Source organism: Tupaia chinensis, unplaced genomic scaffold, assembly GCF_000334495.1.
Source record: "Tupaia chinensis unplaced genomic scaffold, TupChi_1.0 Scaffold000622_1, whole genome shotgun sequence".
Classification (NCBI taxonomy): Eukaryota; Metazoa; Chordata; class Mammalia; order Scandentia; family Tupaiidae; genus Tupaia; species Tupaia belangeri.
The window spans coordinates 7723704-7729717 of record NW_006160142.1 but is presented as its reverse complement, the minus strand read 5'-3'; the positions used below and the strand labels follow the sequence as shown (position 1 = coordinate 7729717).

General features: G+C 40.7%; 1 pseudogene; it reads left to right on the top strand.

Moving 5' to 3' along the window:
* The first annotated feature begins 3214 nt into the window (after positions 1 to 3214).
* On the top strand, positions 3215 to 5669 carry LOC102485386 (60S ribosomal protein L36 pseudogene; annotated as a pseudogene).
* Positions 5670 to 6014: the final 345 nt, after the last annotated feature.

Genomic DNA, 6014 nt, shown 5'->3' with positions numbered 1-6014 from the left:
TTCTCAAACTGAGTACAGTGCCTGGCAGATTGTAGGAACTCAATAATTCAGCAGTTTAGCGAAATCACAAAAACTTGGATTTTTTTTTCTAGAAAATGATGTTTTTTAATCTCTGACTATTTAAGGAAACCTCTTTGAAATAGATAATAACCCATCCAATCAAAACTGAAGCATGTTTCTTAAAGCAATTATCAGAAACATATTTGGGTTCGTGATTATTGCTAAGAGTACACTCCAGAATGCTCAGCTCAGCTGGTCCTGTTTCCCAGAAGTCAGTCAGACCTGAGCTGAATTCTCACAAGCAAAGCAGTGGCATAAGAAAAAGAACAGTGACCCAGCAAGAGGGAGCCCATAGTTCTAGATCTGCCTCTGCCACTAGCTAGCCAAGAGTCAAATTACCCATTTAAGTTATTAGTGCCTTAATGTCCTCATTTTTAAAAATGAGTGTAACACAGCTCCCATACATATCAAGGAATTTATCTTAGAGTTCTGTGAAATGTGAAAGTATTTTGGTAAGTATGGAGTGTTTTTCAAATGTAAGATGTTATTAAATCAGTATTCCTATACTCTGCTAGGTAGTGCCACTATTTGGTATGACCAGTTAACTGTATTTGATGGTTTAGGAAACAGTTCTATCAGTCAAGAGATGTTTGTCAGGCCCTTCTTGGTACCCCAACATCCAGACCTTTGTCCTTTCACAGCTGGATTTATTAGACCCTGAGAGCTCTGCCCCATCCGGTCTCTAAGATGAATACTAACTGAAAGCAAAGGTTATTTAAGCGAGCTCTACTCTCATAATAAGGAATTCACATCACATCTAACTCACCACTTACCTGCTGAGAGACTTCCCTGATGCTAGCCCACCAATCAGCAGCCATCACTTCTGAGGGTCAGAAGTGCAAGATATCTTCCTCAATTCTCATGGCTATGCTCAACCACCTTTAAGACTTTTCTTTTAGTCCATTACACTCTGTAAAGCCACCTGCTTGCCTGGCTTGTGCTTGATTGCCACACCCAGTGGATACCGTGTTCCACTTGTCATTCAGTGCTCTCTTGGTACATCTTCAGCAAGTCTGTATCCTCAGAGCCTGTCTCGCTTTGCTCCTGTTCCAGCTCCTGGCTTATCCAGACTGCAGGATTCTCACTGTGGCTAACTGAAAGGATCCTGTTGAATCATGTGTACAATGGTCAGAGCCCTGAAAACATACAAAATGATACAAGTAATCTCCTACTTTAAAAAATATTATATTCCAAAAGTGTGTTTATAAATGGGCTTTGTAGCACTTGGAAATGCATATCTCTACATGAACAATCCATCTATTTCAATAGTCATTCCTTTATTAAGCATCTCCCTACATTGCACTGTTCTTGGCACAAGAGAAACAAAGAGAAACGAGACTGAGTCTGTCCTCTAGAAATTCACAAAAGAACAAAAGAGAGATGGTAGAAGAAGAAGAACAACAACAAACATGTAATGCAATGCATGTGAAAATAGAAGACTGTTTACAGTGCAGAGAAGACAAGAAAGAAGAGGTGATCCCTCTACCTGGGTGGGTCAGAAAGATTCTCCGAAGAGACATTCTTGCTGAACCCTGAAGAAGGAGGAAGCACACACCAGACAGATGAGTGGAGAAGGGTGTTCCTGGTATTTGGTTGTCAGGTTGCCAGACCAACACCCAAGTGAAAATTAAACCCCTGCTGTACCTCTGCTAGTGCCAGCAGTATGGCAGAGACAGAAAGGGAATATCTTAGGTGGGTCCATCTGGGAGCATGAGTTTCTATTAGGAGAACAATTTTAAGACCCCCAGCACGATAGAGTTAGGCCTGAGCTTATGCCAGCACACACCCACTGCCACGCCCACCACTTATCATATAGGGCAAAGAAAAGTAATTCAGTGTCATGAGGACCAATTCTTGCACTTTCACTTTCTCACAAAACATTAGCTGATCCCAAGAATGCGAGGTCATGAGTAAGGCTTGTTAGAGACTGCACATACAAGATAATAGCTCCACACCCCGAGGATCTTAACAACTAGCTGTATAAGCAAGACTTATGCATATAAAATAACTAAGAGCCCAAGGCAGTAGCTGCCAAAAGAATGACACATGCTATAAGCACCATTCTTTTGGCCATCACTGCTTCCTTCAGAGAGTAATTCAATTTAGTTCAATCAGTGTTTTACATTAAATGCCCACTACAGCTCTGCTGCTGATATAAGGTTGCATTCTGTATTTCACAAAGCATTATCCACCAAGTGGAGTAAATGCAAAAAAGTTTGTTTTTCCCCAAAGATATTAGGATAAGTCAGCCCTGGGGGTGGGGAGGGGAGGTGTCTAACTAATAAGAATACGGGAAATATAGCAACACTGAATAAGGATGAAAAAGTATTTCCCACCAGTTGGAGCTGTCTGAATTAGAATGAATTGCCCTGGGAGGTAATAAGTTTCCCGTCAGGCTAGATAATTACTTGGCAGTGATTTTGTAGAGGTGACGCAAGCATTCAATGACCAGTAGGCTTCCTTCCAACCCTGTGATTGTATGACTTCTGTAGTTACCCCGATGGCACACTAAATGAAGCTAAGAGTCCACGTTGCAGAGCTATCACAATGTTGAAGATTAGCCATGATTAGGCTCATTTGGGGTACCAGATCCTGGTCTGAATGGTGGTGAGAAATAGAATAAGAAGTTACAATTTCCACCAAGAACCTGACCAAACTTCCAGAGTGCTAGTTAGAATGGCTGGGGAGAGCTAAAACACAAAGGAAATCATAGTTACTAGTCAAGGGGATGAAGACCTAATTAAAGAACTAAACCAAAATAACTTCCTTTTAAAAAAAAGAGAGAGATGTAGGATTCTAGTTTATCTTGAGGGGCTCATCTGATGCTGGTTCTCCTGGTCCTCATCCTAAGAGGCCCTCATGGATGTCAGTGCACGGAGATTCTTGGAAACCTCTAGGCAGAGGTATTGTCAAATATATAACCAAGAAGAGCACCTCCAAAGGTAAACGAACAAGGAATAGACAAGCCAAAGTTGTATGGGCCTCCTGAGTAAAATATGTAGTCATAGGATGGCAATTATAAAAGAGAAGCAATAGTAAGAGAGGCCTAGACAACCAAGGATCAGTTGTTTAAAATTCTAGCATCATACAGTACATTGAGACAAATTGCAAAGGATGTAATTTACTGATCTCCTGATCTCCCATATCTAAAACAATGTCACTGCATCAAGTAAGTGTGTCTGTCAAGGCAGCATCAAGTGGGGAAAAAAAAGAAAGGAAGGAAGAAAGAGAAGAAGGAAGGGAGGGAAGAAGGGAGGGAGAGAGGAAGGAAGGAAGGAAGGAAGGAAGGAAGGAAGGAAGGAAGGAAGGAAGGAAGGAAGGGAGGAGCGAGCTCAGATCTGGATCCCTATTCCACCAATTCTGGGCTCAGTAACTGTGACAATTTTTTTCACCCCAATGAGCTTCTAAAAGCAGGGGATGAATTAATAAGTTTTCACCAAGTTACTTCTCATTCTAAGATCTATAATCCTAATGCACAAAAAATATCTTATAGAAGAAAATATCAGCATTCATCCCAAAACATACAAGGAAAAAACTAAATACAGCAAAAATCTTGATTAATTTTCATCTATGACTTCTTTCTTTCCTGTTTTGAACTAAACTGTGGTTTAAGTAGTTAAGCCAAAAGAATGGAAGTGAAACCAATACAACACACACCAGCAGCATTTTTATTTTGTGAGGAAAGAAGGCAAATGCATTCTATTTGATCCTATAAGAAAGATTAAATCCACAAAGCTTCCATAGACAAAGCCCCACTAAATCAATAGGGGTTCTGCCCAGTGCCCAGGGAAGCTCAGCAGGAGGAGCCAAATTATTTTCTTTTTTAAAAAAGCTATCGACTTAGCATTACAAATCATTTGCTATTCTCAAGAGAATCACCAAGTATTGCAAAACTTGATAATTACTGATTCATGACTGATTTAGGAAAAACATCGGCTTAAGTAATCAGGCCAGAGCATTGCTGCTGACCGCAAGGCTGGCAGGAAACAGTCTTTCTTTCATCATTCCTTTCATGAATGTTTAACGTTTTACAAAATTAAGCTCTTCACATATCACTAGTGGTTTGAACTTTCAAAAAGCTGGGAATTCAGAACACACCAGTTATGTGTTATCAAGCACCTATATTTTCTCTAACTTGTCTTTAAGTGTCACTAAACAGAAACCCAGAGAGTTATAAGAAAGTGATTCCAGAAATCAAACTTGGTAAGAAAGATATGGATTGTTTTCTGTAACATATCAGATCTTGAACTCTTTGAAAGGACTCTACAAACACATAAACATCTCTTCTATAAACTGACAGTACATTCTGTATAAACCATCAGGAAGATTTAATTATTGCTCTGAGCTGACCCTGTGTACCATGAGCTGCACATGCCTATGTTAGGGCAATGTACGCTTCTCTCACATAAGCTTTGCTAAACAATCACCTTATTTGGCTAGCAGATAATAGGCCCATCAGAAAATGTTCACCTGCACAGGCTCCCAGAAGACCTTTTCTATAAGGACATGTGAATCTCGTATCTGCAGAAAGAAAACTATTCCCTCACTGTTAGAATTAGTTTCCTGCTTCAAATGAAGAAATTAAGAATATTTTCTCATCCTACAGAGGAATTACGGAGATGTTTAAGTCAAAATATGTCCCACAGATTCAGAGAGACTGCTTCTAAAAACCGTATCAAATTTTCCTTTTAGATATGTTCTTTTCTGAAATTCTACTTCCAAGTCAATTTGCCCTTATTAGTAAAACGCAGTCCTATGTCATCAACTTAGCTTCTACTATCAGTCTTTAAAATGCACGCATCGATGCACTCAAAGATTCAGTCCCAAGAAATACAGAGGACCCCAAATAGAATCAACCCAAGAAGATCTTCTCCAAGACACATTATATAGCCAGATTGACCAAAACCACAGACAAAGACAAGATACTAAGATTGGCAAGAGAAAAACGGCAAGTTACCTACAAAGGCCATCCCATCAGACTAACAGCAGACCTCTCATTGGAAACAACGCGAGCAAGGAAAGAATGGGAAAATATATTCAAAGTGTTAAGGGAAAGGCAATTTCAACCAAGAATACTGTACCCAGCAAGATTATCTTTCATGTGGGAAGAAAAGACACGAACATTCCCAGATAAACACAACCTGAAAGAATTTACCAGCACCAGACCAGATCTCCAAGAAGTTCTTAAGGGAATGCTATGTCAGTAAAATTAAATGCAGACACATAGAAATAAGAGTTCAAAAACTAAGAAAATGGCTTCCGCCCCAGTAGTCACTAGAGAGCCGCAGCCCTGGCTCTGCGGTACCCCATGGCCAGTGGGCCTCAACAAGGGTCACAAAGTGACCAAGAACGTGAGCAAGCCAAGGCACACCCGCCGCGGCGGGCACCTCACCAAGCACACCAAGTTCATGCGTGACATGATCGGGGAGGTGTGCGGTTTCGCCCCCTACGAGCAGCGCGCCATGGAGCTGCTCAAGATGTCCAAGGACAAGCGCACGCTCAAGTTCATCAAGAAGTGGGTGCACACACACATCAGCGCCAAGAGGAAGCCTGAGAAGCTGAGCAACGTGCTGGCCACCATGCGCAAGGCGGCCGCCAAGAAGAACTGAGCTCCACGCCCAATAAAGCCCACTCAGCCCCGGCCAAAAAATAATAATAATAAATAAATAATAAAATGGGCAACTTAATTGTAGGGACAATGTCTGAAGATGAATATTATATCCCATAATTCAATCTGGAAGATGGAACCACAACAGAAGAAAGATTAAGTACATGTGACTGAACTGATGAAACAACATTCTGTGACTTGACTAAAATATTGCTGCTTTTCTTCTAAGCTTTGTTGTCCGGTTTTAAAGGATTTTTGTCCTGTCTTGAGCTGTCAATAGGTTCATGTACCTACTATTTGAACAGAATACTAACCTGTTTCTAGGCTTTAAGTTTCAAGGAAATAT